Genomic DNA, 17,713 nt, shown 5'->3' with positions numbered 1-17,713 from the left:
TTCTACCAGTGTACCATATCCTAAAACAAATGAATTCAGAAGGGTTCACTGCCACTTGGCTGGCAAAAAGATCAATATATCTGTGTCCCAATGTATGTGCTACAGTTGTTTAGAGAGTGTTAGCAAGTGAGAAGTGGGATTCAAAGAAGTATGGGAGGTTAAAAACACTAATTGGGATTTGATTTTCTAATGAGCTGTTGATTTTCACAATAATATAGACTCCATAATATTGATCTGTTTACCCTTTATAAAAATTGTTCTAACAGTCGACTTTTCCATCTGCAGATTATACTGAATGGCCAGCAGGGGCAGTGTTTCACCACAGAATTTCTCTGCATTGCCGAGACTGAAGAAAAAAAAAAGCAAGTCTTCCGGCATACTGCATCATTTGAACAATTTATATGGTAAGTAAAACTCACAATCATTCCTTTAGGCATTAAAAAGACGTTCACAGCATTTGAATGTCCTCATTACCTTCTAGTGGGAGCCTGTGCCTGAATATATTTTCTGTCAATATGGAAGTAATATGGATCACATTGTGTTGGTCATGATATTTAACAAAAACTGACTACCTTCAACACAGTGAAAGCCTGTTTTAGATCCTGGTGCTAGCAATGTTCCATTTGAGGAATTTGCTGCCTTTGAGGTTGAAATGCACTATCTCACTTTAGAACGATAGTGTTTCCTTCTCACGGAAGAAAGCTCATTTAACCACTTCCCCTGCACTTTGCATGTTGGGCTCCGACACTCTAGATGGATTGGTGTCAGGGATAATCTCTATTTTTGTATCCCCAGCCCACTTTCAAAAAGGCCCCTATGCTTTGAGTAGTTCAGCGTCCTTTACCATTCCCCCTCCTACTTGCCTTACAAACACAGATAGTAACCTTCTGCATAACTTCTGAAATCTCATCCTCCTGTGTGGTCAGCTCCCACAAGGACAATTGGTCCACTGGTGCTCTGACATCATAAAGCTAAAGCAAGAATGTTGTCTGACCTGAGGGCCACTCTGTTGCCTAGCAAGCTGACATCATAAAGCAAAAACAAGATGTTGTCTGACATGAGGGCCACTCTGTTGCCTATTAAACAGTAGGATACATTCTTCTTGGTAATTAAATGAGTAGTAGGGTAGACAGGATGCCCTACTGCAAACTAAGATGTTAAGATGAAAGAAATTGGGGCATTTTTTGAGACTTCTGAATTTGTATGAACGTACGTTTGAGCAGAAGAGTCTCAACTTTACTATTGCTGAACTGGTAGAAATTGGCTAAAATGAGGATGGTAAATATGCTATTCATTGATTTTATTATTCCCATTAACTGTAGCATAACCCTTCCTCTCTCAACTTATCAGCTGGCTTAATTTCTACCAGGGTACCATATCCTAAAACAAATGAGTTCAGAAGGGTTCACTGCCACTTGGCTGGCAAAAAGATCAATATATCTGTGTCCCAATGTATGTGCTACAGTTGTTTAGAGAGTGTTAGCAAGTGAGGCGTGGGATTCAAAGAAGTATGGGAGGTTAAAAACACTAATTGGGATTTGATTTTCTAATGAGCTGTTGATTTTCACAATAATATAGACTCCATAGTATTGATCTGTTTACCCTTTATAAAAATTGTTCTAACAGTCGACTTTTCCATCTGCAGATTATACTGAATGGCCAGCAGGGGCAGTGTTTCACCACAGAATTTCTCTGCATTGCCGAGACTGAAGAAAAAAAAAAAAAGCAAGTCTTCCGGCATACGGCATCATTTGACCAATTTATATGGTAAGTAAAACTCACAATCATTCCTTTAGGCATTAAAAAGACGTTCACCACATTTGAATGTCCTCATTACCTTCTAGTGGGAGCCTGTGCCTGAATATATTTTCTGTCAATATGGAAGTAATATGGATCACATTGTGTTGGTCATGATATTTAACAAAAACTGACTACCTTCAACACAGTGAAAGCCTGCTTTAGATCCTGGTGCTAGCAATGTTCCATTTGAGGAATTAGCTGCCTTTGAGGTTGAAATGCACTCTCTCACTTTAGAACGATAGTGTTTCCTTCTCACGGAAAAAAGCTCATTTAACCACTTCCCCTGCACTTTGCATGTTGGGCTCTGACACTCAAGATGGATTGGTATCAGGGATAATCTCTATTTTTGTATCCCCAGCCCACTTTCAAAAAGGCCCCTATGCTTTGAGTGGTTCAGCGTCCTTTACCATTCCCCCTCCTACTTGCCTTACAAACACAGATAGTAACCTACTGCATAACTTCTGAAATCTCATCCTCCTGTGTGGTCAGCTCCCACAAGGACAATTGGTCCACTGGTGCTCTGACATCATAAAGCTAAAGCAAGAATGTTGTCTGACCTGAGGGCCACTCTGTTGCCTAGCAAGCTGACATCATAAAGCAAAAACAAGATGTTGTCTGACATGAGGGCCACTCTGTTGCCTATTAAACAGTAGGATACATTCATCTTGGTAATTAAATGAGTAGTAGGGTAGACAGGATGCCCTACTGCAAACTAAGATGTTAAGATGAAAGAAATTGGGGCATTTTTTGAGACTTCTGAATTTGTATGAACGTACGTTTGAGCAGAAGAGTCTCAACTTTACTATTGCTGAACTGGTAGAAATTGGCTAAAATGAGGATGGTAAATATGCTATTCATTGATTTTATTATTCCCATTAACTGTAGCATAACCCTTCCTCTCTCAACTTATCAGCTGGCTTAATTTCTACCAGTGTACCATATCCTAAAACAAATGAATTCAGAAGGGTTCACTGCCACTTGGCTGGCAAAAAGATCAATATGTCTGTGTCCCAATGTATGTGCTACAGTTGTTTAGAGAGTGTTAGCAAGTGAGAAGTGGGATTCAAAGAAGTATGGGAGGTTAAAAACACTAATTGGGATTTGATTTTCTAATGAGCTGTTGATTTTCACAATAATATAGACTCCATAATATTGATCTGTTTACCCTTTATAAAAATTGTTCTAACAGTCGACTTTTCCATCTGCAGATTATACTGAATGGCCAGCAGGGGCAGTGTTTCACCACAGAATTTCTCTGCATTGCCGAGACTGAAGAAAAAAAAAAGCAAGTCTTCCGGCATACTGCATCATTTGAACAATTTATATGGTAAGTAAAACTCACAATCATTCCTTTAGGCATTAAAAAGACGTTCACAGCATTTGAATGTCCTCATTACCTTCTAGTGGGAGCCTGTGCCTGAATATATTTTCTGTCAATATGGAAGTAATATGGATCACATTGTGTTGGTCATGATATTTAACAAAAACTGACTACCTTCAACACAGTGAAAGCCTGTTTTAGATCCTGGTGCTAGCAATGTTCCATTTGAGGAATTTGCTGCCTTTGAGGTTGAAATGCACTATCTCACTTTAGAACGATAGTGTTTCCTTCTCACGGAAGAAAGCTCATTTAACCACTTCCCCTGCACTTTGCATGTTGGGCTCCGACACTCTAGATGGATTGGTGTCAGGGATAATCTCTATTTTTGTATCCCCAGCCCACTTTCAAAAAGGCCCCTATGCTTTGAGTAGTTCAGCGTCCTTTACCATTCCCCCTCCTACTTGCCTTACAAACACAGATAGTAACCTTCTGCATAACTTCTGAAATCTCATCCTCCTGTGTGGTCAGCTCCCACAAGGACAATTGGTCCACTGGTGCTCTGACATCATAAAGCTAAAGCAAGAATGTTGTCTGACCTGAGGGCCACTCTGTTGCCTAGCAAGCTGACATCATAAAGTAAAAACAAGATGTTGTCTGACATGAGGGCCACTCTGTTGCCTATTAAACAGTAGGATACATTCTTCTTGGTAATTAAATGAGTAGTAGGGTAGACAGGATGCCCTACTGCAAACTAAGATGTTAAGATGAAAGAAATTGGGGCATTTTTTGAGACTTCTGAATTTGTATGAACGTACTTTTGAGCAGAAGAGTCTCAACTTTACTATTGCTGAACTGGTAGAAATTGGCTAAAATGAGGATGGTAAATATGCTATTCATTGATTTTATTATTCCCATTAACTGTAGCATAACCCTTCCTCTCTCAACTTATCAGCTGGCTTAATTTCTACCAGGGTACCATATCCTAAAACAAATGAATTCAGAAGGGTTCACTGCCACTTGGCTGGCAAAAAGATCAATATATCTGTGTCCCAATGTATGTGCTACAGTTGTTTAGAGAGTGTTAGCAAGTGAGGCGTGGGATTCAAAGAAGTATGGGAGGTTAAAAACACTAATTGGGATTTGATTTTCTAATGAGCTGTTGATTTTCACAATAATATAGACTCCATAGTATTGATCTGTTTAACCTTTATAAAAATTGTTCCAACAGTGGACTTTTCCATCTGCAGATTATACTGAATGGCCAGCAGGGGCAGTGTTTCACCACAGAATTTCTCTGCATTGCCGAGACTGAAGAAAAAAAAAAAGCAAGTCTTCCGGCATACAGCATCATTTGACCAATTTATATGGTAAGTAAAACTCACAATCATTCCTTTAGGCATTAAAAAGACGTTCACAGCATTTGAATGTCCTCATTACCTTCTAGTGGGAGCCTGTGCCTGAATATATTTTCTGTCAATATGGAAGTAATATGGATCACATTGTGTTGGTCATGGTATTTAAAAAAAACTGACTACCTTCAACACTACGAAAGCCTGCTTTAGATCCTGGCGCTAGCAATGTTCCATTTGAGGAATTTGCTGCCTTTGAGGTTGAAATGCACTATCTCACTTTAGAACGATAGTGTTTCCTTCTCACGGAAGAAAGCTCATTTAACCACTTCCCCTGCACTTTGCATGTTGGGCTCTGACACTCTAGATGGATTGGTGTCAGGGATAATCTCTATTTTTGTATCCCCAGCCCACTTTCAAAAAGGCCCCTATGCTTTGAGTGGTTCAGCGTCCTTTACCATTCCCCCTCCTACTTGCCTTACAAACACAGATAGTAACCTACTGCATAACTTCTGAAATCTCATCCTCCTGTGTGGTCAGCTCCCACAAGGACAATTGGTCCACTGGTGCTCTGACATCATAAAGCTAAAGCAAGAATGTTGTCTGACCTGAGGGCCACTCTGTTGCCTAGCAAGCTGACATCATAAAGCAAAAACAAGATGTTGTCTGACATGAGGGCCACTCTGTTGCCTATTAAACAGTAGGATACATTCATCTTGGTAATTAAATGAGTAGTAGGGTAGACAGGATGCCCTACTGCAAACTAAGATGTTAAGATGAAAGAAATTGGGGCATTTTTTGAGACTTCTGAATTTGTATGAACGTACGTTTGAGCAGAAGAGTCTCAACTTTACTATTGCTGAACTGGTAGAAATTGGCTAAAATGAGGATGGTAAATATGCTATTCATTGATTTTATTATTCCCATTAACTGTAGCATAACCCTTCCTCTCTCAACTTATCAGCTGGCTTAATTTCTACCAGTGTACCATATCCTAAAACAAATGAATTCAGAAGGGTTCACTGCCACTTGGCTGGCAAAAAGATCAATATATCTGTGTCCCAATGTATGTGCTACAGTTGTTTAGAGAGTGTTAGCAAGTGAGAAGTGGGATTCAAAGAAGTATGGGAGGTTAAAAACACTAATTGGGATTTGATTTTCTAATGAGCTGTTGATTTTCACAATAATATAGACTCCATAATATTGATCTGTTTACCCTTTATAAAAATTGTTCTAACAGTCGACTTTTCCATCTGCAGATTATACTGAATGGCCAGCAGGGGCAGTGTTTCACCACAGAATTTCTCTGCATTGCCGAGACTGAAGAAAAAAAAAAGCAAGTCTTCCGGCATACTGCATCATTTGAACAATTTATATGGTAAGTAAAACTCACAATCATTCCTTTAGGCATTAAAAAGACGTTCACAGCATTTGAATGTCCTCATTACCTTCTAGTGGGAGCCTGTGCCTGAATATATTTTCTGTCAATATGGAAGTAATATGGATCACATTGTGTTGGTCATGATATTTAACAAAAACTGACTACCTTCAACACAGTGAAAGCCTGTTTTAGATCCTGGTGCTAGCAATGTTCCATTTGAGGAATTTGCTGCCTTTGAGGTTGAAATGCACTATCTCACTTTAGAACGATAGTGTTTCCTTCTCACGGAAGAAAGCTCATTTAACCACTTCCCCTGCACTTTGCATGTTGGGCTCCGACACTCTAGATGGATTGGTGTCAGGGATAATCTCTATTTTTGTATCCCCAGCCCACTTTCAAAAAGGCCCCTATGCTTTGAGTAGTTCAGCGTCCTTTACCATTCCCCCTCCTACTTGCCTTACAAACACAGATAGTAACCTTCTGCATAACTTCTGAAATCTCATCCTCCTGTGTGGTCAGCTCCCACAAGGACAATTGGTCCACTGGTGCTCTGACATCATAAAGCTAAAGCAAGAATGTTGTCTGACCTGAGGGCCACTCTGTTGCCTAGCAAGCTGACATCATAAAGTAAAAACAAGATGTTGTCTGACATGAGGGCCACTCTGTTGCCTATTAAACAGTAGGATACATTCTTCTTGGTAATTAAATGAGTAGTAGGGTAGACAGGATGCCCTACTGCAAACTAAGATGTTAAGATGAAAGAAATTGGGGCATTTTTTGAGACTTCTGAATTTGTATGAACGTACTTTTGAGCAGAAGAGTCTCAACTTTACTATTGCTGAACTGGTAGAAATTGGCTAAAATGAGGATGGTAAATATGCTATTCATTGATTTTATTATTCCCATTAACTGTAGCATAACCCTTCCTCTCTCAACTTATCAGCTGGCTTAATTTCTACCAGGGTACCATATCCTAAAACAAATGAATTCAGAAGGGTTCACTGCCACTTGGCTGGCAAAAAGATCAATATATCTGTGTCCCAATGTATGTGCTACAGTTGTTTAGAGAGTGTTAGCAAGTGAGGCGTGGGATTCAAAGAAGTATGGGAGGTTAAAAACACTAATTGGGATTTGATTTTCTAATGAGCTGTTGATTTTCACAATAATATAGACTCCATAGTATTGATCTGTTTAACCTTTATAAAAATTGTTCCAACAGTGGACTTTTCCATCTGCAGATTATACTGAATGGCCAGCAGGGGCAGTGTTTCACCACAGAATTTCTCTGCATTGCCGAGACTGAAGAAAAAAAAAAAGCAAGTCTTCCGGCATACAGCATCATTTGACCAATTTATATGGTAAGTAAAACTCACAATCATTCCTTTAGGCATTAAAAAGACGTTCACAGCATTTGAATGTCCTCATTACCTTCTAGTGGGAGCCTGTGCCTGAATATATTTTCTGTCAATATGGAAGTAATATGGATCACATTGTGTTGGTCATGGTATTTAAAAAAAACTGACTACCTTCAACACTACGAAAGCCTGCTTTAGATCCTGGCGCTAGCAATGTTCCATTTGAGGAATTTGCTGCCTTTGAGGTTGAAATGCACTATCTCACTTTAGAACGATAGTGTTTCCTTCTCACGGAAGAAAGCTCATTTAACCACTTCCCCTGCACTTTGCATGTTGGGCTCTGACACTCTAGATGGATTGGTGTCAGGGATAATCTCTATTTTTGTATCCCCAGCCCACTTTCAAAAAGGCCCCTATGCTTTGAGTGGTTCAGCGTCCTTTACCATTCCCCCTCCTACTTGCCTTACAAACACAGATAGTAACCTACTGCATAACTTCTGAAATCTCATCCTCCTGTGTGGTCAGCTCCCACAAGAACAATTGGTCCACTGGTGCTCTGACATCATAAAGCTAAAGCAAGAATGTTGTCTGACCTGAGGGCCACTCTGTTGCCTAGCAAGCTGACATCATAAAGCAAAAACAAGATGTTGTCTGACATGAGGGCCACTCTGTTGCCTATTAAACAGTAGGATACATTCTTCTTGGTAATTAAATGAGTAGTAGGGTAGACAGGATGCCCTACTGCAAACTAAGATGTTAAGATGAAAGAAATTGGGGCATTTTTTGAGACTTCTGAATTTGTATGAACGTACGTTTGAGCAGAAGAGTCTCAACTTTACTATTGCTGAACTGGTAGAAATTGGCTAAAATGAGGATGGTAAATATGCTATTCATTGATTTTATTATTCCCATTAACTGTAGCATAACCCTTCCTCTCTCAACTTATCAGCTGGCTTAATTTCTACCAGGGTACCATATCCTAAAACAAATGAGTTCAGAAGGGTTCACTGCCACTTGGCTGGCAAAAAGATCAATATATCTGTGTCCCAATGTATGTGCTACAGTTGTTTAGAGAGTGTTAGCAAGTGAGGCGTGGGATTCAAAGAAGTATGGGAGGTTAAAAACACTAATTGGGATTTGATTTTCTAATGAGCTGTTGATTTTCACAATAATATAGACTCCATAGTATTGATCTGTTTACCCTTTATAAAAATTGTTCTAACAGTCGACTTTTCCATCTGCAGATTATACTGAATGGCCAGCAGGGGCAGTGTTTCACCACAGAATTTCTCTGCATTGCCGAGACTGAAGAAAAAAAAAAAAAGCAAGTCTTCCGGCATACGGCATCATTTGACCAATTTATATGGTAAGTAAAACTCACAATCATTCCTTTAGGCATTAAAAAGACGTTCACCACATTTGAATGTCCTCATTACCTTCTAGTGGGAGCCTGTGCCTGAATATATTTTCTGTCAATATGGAAGTAATATGGATCACATTGTGTTGGTCATGATATTTAACAAAAACTGACTACCTTCAACACAGTGAAAGCCTGCTTTAGATCCTGGTGCTAGCAATGTTCCATTTGAGGAATTAGCTGCCTTTGAGGTTGAAATGCACTCTCTCACTTTAGAACGATAGTGTTTCCTTCTCACGGAAAAAAGCTCATTTAACCACTTCCCCTGCACTTTGCATGTTGGGCTCTGACACTCAAGATGGATTGGTATCAGGGATAATCTCTATTTTTGTATCCCCAGCCCACTTTCAAAAAGGCCCCTATGCTTTGAGTGGTTCAGCGTCCTTTACCATTCCCCCTCCTACTTGCCTTACAAACACAGATAGTAACCTACTTCATAACTTCTGAAATCTCATCCTCCTGTGTGGTCAGCTCCCACAAGGACAATTGGTCCACTGGTGCTCTGACATCATAAAGCTAAAGCAAGAATGTTGTCTGACCTGCGGGCCAATCTGTTGCCTAGCAAACGGACATCGTAAAGCAAAAACAAGCTGTTGTCTGACATGAGGGCCACTCTGTTGCCTATTAAACAGTAGGATACATTCATCTTGGTAATTAAATGAGTAGTAGGGTAGACAGGATGCCCTACTGCAAACTAAGATGTTAAGATTAAAGAAATTGGGGCATTTTTTGAGACTTCAGAATTTGTTTGAACGTACGTTTGAGCAGAAGAGTCTCAACTTTACTATTGCTGAACTGGTAGAAATTTGCTAAAATGAGGATGGTAAATATGCTATTCATTGATTTTATTATTCCCATTAACTGTAGCATAACCCTTCCTCTCTCAACTTATCAGCTGGCTTAATTTCTACCAGTGTACCATATCCAAAAACAAATGAATTCAGAAGGGTTCACTGCCACTTGGCAGGCAAAAAGATCAATATATCTGTGTCCCAATGTATGTGCTACAGTTGTTTAGAGAGTGTTAGCAAGTGAGGCGTGGGATTCAAAGAAGTATGGGAGGTTAAAAACACTAATTGGGATTTGATTTTCTAATGAGCTGTTGATTTTCACAATAATATAGACTCCATAGTATTGATCTGTTTACCCTTTGTAAAAATTGTTCTAACAGTCGACTTTTCCATCTGCAGATTATACTGAATGGCCAGCAGGGGCAGTGTTTCACCACAGAATTTCTCTGCATTGCAGAGACAGAAGAAAACAAAAAAAGCAAGTCTTCCGGCATACGGCATCATTTGAACAATTTATATGGTAAGTAAAACTCACAATCATTCCTTTAGGCATTAAAAAGACGTTCACAGCATTTGAATGTCCTCATTACCTTCTAGTGGGAGCCTGTGCCTGAATATATTTTCTGTCAATATGGAAGTAATATGGATCACATTGTGTTGGTCATGATATTTAAAAAAAATGACTACCTTCAACACTACGAAAGCCTGCTTTAGATCCTGGCGCTAGCAATGTTCCATTTGAGGAATTTGCTGCCTTTGAGGTTGAAATGCACTATCTCACTTTAGAACGATAGTGTTTCCTTCTCACGGAAGAAAGCTCATTTAACCACTTCCCCTGCACTTTGCATGTTGGGCTCTGACACTCTAGATGGATTGGTGTCAGGGATAATCTCTATTTTTGAATCCCCAGCCCACTTTCAAAAAGGCCCCTATGCTTTGAGTGGTTCAGCGTCCTTTACCATTCCCCCTCCTACTTGCCTTACAAACACAGATAGTAACCTACTGCATAACTTCTGAAATCTCATCCTCCTGTGTGGTCAGCTCCCACAAGGACAATTGGTCCACTGGTGCTCTGACATCATAAAGCTAAAGCAAGAATGTTGTCTGACCTGAGGGCCACTCTGTTGCCTAGCAAGCTGACATCATAAAGCAAAAACAAGATGTTGTCTGACATGAGGGCCACTCTGTTGCCTATTAAACAGTAGGATACATTCATCTTGGTAATTAAATGAGTAGTAGGGTAGACAGGATGCCCTACTGCAAACTAAGATGTTAAGATGAAAGAAATTGGGGCATTTTTTGAGACTTCTGAATTTGTATGAACGTACGTTTGAGCAGAAGAGTCTCAACTTTACTATTGCTGAACTGGTAGAAATTGGCTAAAATGAGGATGGTAAATATGCTATTCATTGATTTTATTATTCCCATTAACTGTAGCATAACCCTTCCTCTCTCAACTTATCAGCTGGCTTAATTTCTACCAGTGTACCATATCCTAAAACAAATGAATTCAGAAGGGTTCACTGCCACTTGGCTGGCAAAAAGATCAATATATCTGTGTCCCAATGTATGTGCTACAGTTGTTTAGAGAGTGTTAGCAAGTGAGAAGTGGGATTCAAAGAAGTATGGGAGGTTAAAAACACTAATTGGGATTTGATTTTCTAATGAGCTGTTGATTTTCACAATAATATAGACTCCATAATATTGATCAGTTTACCCTTTATAAAAATTGTTCTAACAGTCGACTTTTCCATCTGCAGATTATACTGAATGGCCAGCAGGGGCAGTGTTTCACCACAGAATTTCTCTGCATTGCCGAGACTGAAGAAAAAAAAAAGCAAGTCTTCCGGCATACTGCATCATTTGAACAATTTATATGGTAAGTAAAACTCACAATCATTCCTTTAGGCATTAAAAAGACGTTCACAGCATTTGAATGTCCTCATTACCTTCTAGTGGGAGCCTGTGCCTGAATATATTTTCTGTCAATATGGAAGTAATATGGATCACATTGTGTTGGTCATGATATTTAACAAAAACTGACTACCTTCAACACAGTGAAAGCCTGCTTTAGATCCTGGTGCTAGCAATGTTCCATTTGAGGAATTTGCTGCCTTTGAGGTTGAAATGCACTATCTCACTTTAGAACGATAGTGTTTCCTTCTCACGGAAGAAAGCTCATTTAACCACTTCCCCTGCACTTTGCATGTTGGGCTCCGACACTCTAGATGGATTGGTGTCAGGGATAATCTCTATTTTTGTATCCCCAGCCCACTTTCAAAAAGGCCCCTATGCTTTGAGTAGTTCAGCGTCCTTTACCATTCCCCCTCCTACTTGCCTTACAAACACAGATAGTAACCTTCTGCATAACTTCTGAAATCTCATCCTCCTGTGTGGTCAGCTCCCACAAGGACAATTGGTCCACTGGTGCTCTGACATCATAAAGCTAAAGAAAGAATGTTGTCTGACCTGAGGGCCACTCTGTTGCCTAGCAAGCTGACATCATAAAGTAAAAACAAGATGTTGTCTGACATGAGGGCCACTCTGTTGCCTATTAAACAGTAGGATACATTCTTCTTGGTAATTAAATGAGTAGTAGGGTAGACAGGATGCCCTACTGCAAACTAAGATGTTAAGATGAAAGAAATTGGGGCATTTTTTGAGACTTCTGTATTTGTATGAACGTACTTTTGAGCAGAAGAGTCTCAACTTTACTATTGCTGAACTGGTAGAAATTGGCTAAAATGAGGATGGTAAATATGCTATTCATTGATTTTATTATTCCCATTAACTGTAGCATAACCCTTCCTCTCTCAACTTATCAGCTGGCTTAATTTCTACCAGGGTACCATATCCTAAAACAAATGAATTCAGAAGGGTTCACTGCCACTTGGCTGGCAAAAAGATCAATATATCTGTGTCCCAATGTATGTGCTACAGTTGTTTAGAGAGTGTTAGCAAGTGAGGCGTGGGATTCAAAGAAGTATGGGAGGTTAAAAACACTAATTGGGATTTGATTTTCTAATGAGCTGTTGATTTTCACAATAATATAGACTCCATAGTATTGATCTGTTTAACCTTTATAAAAATTGTTCCAACAGTGGACTTTTCCATCTGCAGATTATACTGAATGGCCAGCAGGGGCAGTGTTTCACCACAGAATTTCTCTGCATTGCCGAGACTGAAGAAAAAAAAAAAGCAAGTCTTCCGGCATACGGCATCATTTGACCAATTTATATGGTAAGTAAAACTCACAATCATTCCTTTAGGCATTAAAAAGACGTTCACAGCATTTGAATGTCCTCATTACCTTCTAGTGGGAGCCTGTGCCTGAATATATTTTCTGTCAATATGGAAGTAATATGGATCACATTGTGTTGGTCATGGTATTTAAAAAAAACTGACTACCTTCAACACTACGAAAGCCTGCTTTAGATCCTGGCGCTAGCAATGTTCCATTTGAGGAATTTGCTGCCTTTGAGGTTGAAATGCACTATCTCACTTTATAACGATAGTGTTTCCTTCTCACGGAAGAAAGCTCATTTAACCACTTCCCCTGCACTTTGCATGTTGGGCTCTGACACTCTAGATGGATTGGTGTCAGGGATAATCTCTATTTTTGTATCCCCAGCCCACTTTCAAAAAGGCCCCTATGCTTTGAGTGGTTCAGCGTCCTTTACCATTCCCCCTCCTACTTGCCTTACAAACACAGATAGTAACCTACTGCATAACTTCTGAAATCTCATCCTCCTGTGTGGTCAGCTCCCACAAGAACAATTGGTCCACTGGTGCTCTGACATCATAAAGCTAAAGCAAGAATGTTGTCTGACCTGAGGGCCACTCTGTTGCCTAGCAAGCTGACATCATAAAGCAAAAACAAGATGTTGTCTGACATGAGGGCCACTCTGTTGCCTATTAAACAGTAGGATACATTCTTCTTGGTAATTAAATGAGTAGTAGGGTAGACAGGATGCCCTACTGCAAACTAAGATGTTAAGATGAAAGAAATTGGGGCATTTTTTGAGACTTCTGAATTTGTATGAACGTACGTTTGAGCAGAAGAGTCTCAACTTTACTATTGCTGAACTGGTAGAAATTGGCTAAAATGAGGATGGTAAATATGCTATTCATTGATTTTATTATTCCCATTAACTGTAGCATAACCCTTCCTCTCTCAACTTATCAGCTGGCTTAATTTCTACCAGGGTACCATATCCTAAAACAAATGAGTTCAGAAGGGTTCACTGCCACTTGGCTGGCAAAAAGATCAATATATCTGTGTCCCAATGTATGTGCTACAGTTGTTTAGAGAGTGTTAGCAAGTGAGGCGTGGGATTCAAAGAAGTATGGGAGGTTAAAAACACTAATTGGGATTTGATTTTCTAATGAGCTGTTGATTTTCACAATAATATAGACTCCATAGTATTGATCTGTTTACCCTTTATAAAAATTAGTGTTTACCCTTTATAAAAATTGTTCTAACAGTCGACTTTTCCATCTGCAGATTATACTGAATGGCCAGCAGGGGCAGTGTTTCACCACAGAATTTCTCTGCATTGCCGAGACTGAAGAAAAAAAAAAAAAGCAAGTCTTCCGGCATACGGCATCATTTGACCAATTTATATGGTAAGTAAAACTCACAATCATTCCTTTAGGCATTAAAAAGACGTTCACCACATTTGAATGTCCTCATTACCTTCTAGTGGGAGCCTGTGCCTGAATATATTTTCTGTCAATATGGAAGTAATATGGATCACATTGTGTTGGTCATGATATTTAACAAAAACTGACTACCTTCAACACAGTGAAAGCCTGCTTTAGATCCTGGTGCTAGCAATGTTCCATTTGAGGAATTAGCTGCCTTTGAGGTTGAAATGCACTCTCTCACTTTAGAACGATAGTGTTTCCTTCTCACGGAAAAAAGCTCATTTAACCACTTCCCCTGCACTTTGCATGTTGGGCTCTGACACTCAAGATGGATTGGTATCAGGGATAATCTCTATTTTTGTATCCCCAGCCCACTTTCAAAAAGGCCCCTATGCTTTGAGTGGTTCAGCGTCCTTTACCATTCCCCCTCCTACTTGCCTTACAAACACAGATAGTAACCTACTTCATAACTTCTGAAATCTCATCCTCCTGTGTGGTCAGCTCCCACAAGGACAATTGGTCCACTGGTGCTCTGACATCATAAAGCTAAAGCAAGAATGTTGTCTGACCTGCGGGCCAATCTGTTGCCTAGCAAACGGACATCGTAAAGCAAAAACAAGCTGTTGTCTGACATGAGGGCCACTCTGTTGCCTATTAAACAGTAGGATACATTCATCTTGGTAATTAAATGAGTAGTAGGGTAGACAGGATGCCCTACTGCAAACTAAGATGTTAAGATTAAAGAAATTGGGGCATTTTTTGAGACTTCAGAATTTGTTTGAACGTACGTTTGAGCAGAAGAGTCTCAACTTTACTATTGCTGAACTGGTAGAAATTTGCTAAAATGAGGATGGTAAATATGCTATTCATTGATTTTATTATTCCCATTAACTGTAGCATAACCCTTCCTCTCTCAACTTATCAGCTGGCTTAATTTCTACCAGTGTACCATATCCAAAAACAAATGAATTCAGAAGGGTTCACTGCCACTTGGCAGGCAAAAAGATCAATATATCTGTGTCCCAATGTATGTGCTACAGTTGTTTAGAGAGTGTTAGCAAGTGAGGCGTGGGATTCAAAGAAGTATGGGAGGTTAAAAACACTAATTGGGATTTGATTTTCTAATGAGCTGTTGATTTTCACAATAATATAGACTCCATAGTATTGATCTGTTTACCCTTTGTAAAAATTGTTCTAACAGTCGACTTTTCCATCTGCAGATTATACTGAATGGCCAGCAGGGGCAGTGTTTCACCACAGAATTTCTCTGCATTGCCGAGACAGAAGAAAACAAAAAAAGCAAGTCTTCCGGCATACGGCATCATTTGAACAATTTATATGGTAAGTAAAACTCACAATCATTCCTTTAGGCATTAAAAAGACGTTCACAGCATTTGAATGTCCTCATTACCTTCTAGTGGGAGCCTGTGCCTGAATATATTTTCTGTCAATATGGAAGTAATATGGATCACATTGTGTTGGTCATGATATTTAAAAAAAATGACTACCTTCAACACTACGAAAGCCTGCTTTAGATCCTGGCGCTAGCAATGTTCCATTTGAGGAATTTGCTGCCTTTGAGGTTGAAATGCACTATCTCACTTTAGAACGATAGTGTTTCCTTCTCACGGAAGAAAGCTCATTTAACCACTTCCCCTGCACTTTGCATGTTGGGCTCTGACACTCTAGATGGATTGGTGTCAGGGATAATCTCTATTTTTGAATCCCCAGCCCACTTTCAAAAAGGCCCCTATGCTTTGAGTGGTTCAGCGTCCTTTACCATTCCCCCTCCTACTTGCCTTACAAACACAGATAGTAACCTACTGCATAACTTCTGAAATCTCATCCTCCTGTGTGGTCAGCTCCCACAAGGACAATTGGTCCACTGGTGCTCTGACATCATAAAGCTAAAGCAAGAATGTTGTCTGACCTGAGGGCCACTCTGTTGCCTAGCAAGCTGACATCATAAAGCAAAAACAAGATGTTGTCTGACATGAGGGCCACTCTGTTGCCTATTAAACAGTAGGATACATTCATCTTGGTAATTAAATGAGTATTAGGGTAGACAGGATGCCCTACTGCAAACTAAGATGTTAAGATGAAAGAAATTGGGGCATTTTTTGAGACTTCTGAATTTGTATGAACGTACGTTTGAGCAGAAGAGTCTCAACTTTACTATTGCTGAACTGGTAGAAATTGGCTAAAATGAGGATGGTAAATATGCTATTCATTGATTTTATTATTCCCATTAACTGTAGCATAACCCTTCCTCTCTCAACTTATCAGCTGGCTTAATTTCTACCAGTGTACCATATCCTAAAACAAATGAATTCAGAAGGGTTCACTGCCACTTGGCTGGCAAAAAGATCAATATATCTGTGTCCCAATGTATGTGCTACAGTTGTTTAGAGAGTGTTAGCAAGTGAGAAGTGGGATTCAAAGAAGTATGGGAGGTTAAAAACACTAATTGGGATTTGATTTTCTAATGAGCTGTTGATTTTCACAATAATATAGACTCCATAATATTGATCTGTTTACCCTTTATAAAAATTGTTCTAACAGTCGACTTTTCCATCTGCAGATTATACTGAATGGCCAGCAGGGGCAGTGTTTCACCACAGAATTTCTCTGCATTGCCGAGACTGAAGAAAAAAAAAAGCAAGTCTTCCGGCATACTGCATCATTTGACCAATTTATATGGTAAGTAAAACTCACAATCATTCCTTTAGGCATTAAAAATACGTTCACCACATTTGAATGTCCTCATTACCTTCTAGTGGGAGCCTGTGCCTGAATATATTTTCTGTCAATATGGAAGTAATATGGATCACATTGTGTTGGTCATGATATTTAACAAAAACTGACTACCTTCAACACAGTGAAAGCCTGCTTTAGATCCTGGTGCTATCAATGATCCATTTGAGGAATTAGCTGCCTTTGAGGTTGAAATGCACTCTCTCACTTTAGAACGATAGTGTTTCCTTCTCACGGAAAAAAGCTCATTTAACCACTTCCCCTGCACTTTGCATGTTGGGCTCTGACACTCAAGATGGATTGGTATCAGGGATAATCTCTATTTTTGTATCCCCAGCCCACTTTCAAAAAGGCCCCTATGCTTTGAGTGGTTCAGCGTCCTTTACCATTCCCCCTCCTACTTGCCTTACAAACACAGATAGTAACCTACTGCATAACTTCTGAAATCTCATCCTCCTGTGTGGTCAGCTCCCACAAGGACAATTGGTCCACTGGTGCTCTGACATCATAAAGCTAAAGCAAGAATGTTGTCTGACCTGAGGGCCACTCTGTTGCCTAGCAAGCTGACATCATAAAGCAAAAACAAGATGTTGTCTGACATGAGGGCCACTCTGTTGCCTATTAAACAGTAGGATACATTCTTCTTGGTAATTAAATGAGTAGTAGGGTAGACAGGATGCCCTACTGCAAACTAAGATGTTAAGATGAAAGAAATTGGGGCATTTTTTGAGACTTCTGAATTTGTATGAACGTACGTTTGAGCAGAAGAGTCTCAACTTTACTATTGCTGAACTGGTAGAAATTGGCTAAAATGAGGATGGTAAATATGCTATTCATTGATTTTATTATTCCCATTAACTGTAGCATAACCCTTCCTCTCTCAACTTATCAGCTGGCT

The sequence above is a fragment of the Lissotriton vulgaris genome, chromosome 5 (genome assembly GCF_964263255.1).
Source record: "Lissotriton vulgaris chromosome 5, aLisVul1.2, whole genome shotgun sequence".
NCBI classification, from domain to species: Eukaryota; Metazoa; Chordata; class Amphibia; order Caudata; family Salamandridae; genus Lissotriton; species Lissotriton vulgaris.
Note: the sequence above shows the minus strand (reverse complement) of the source record.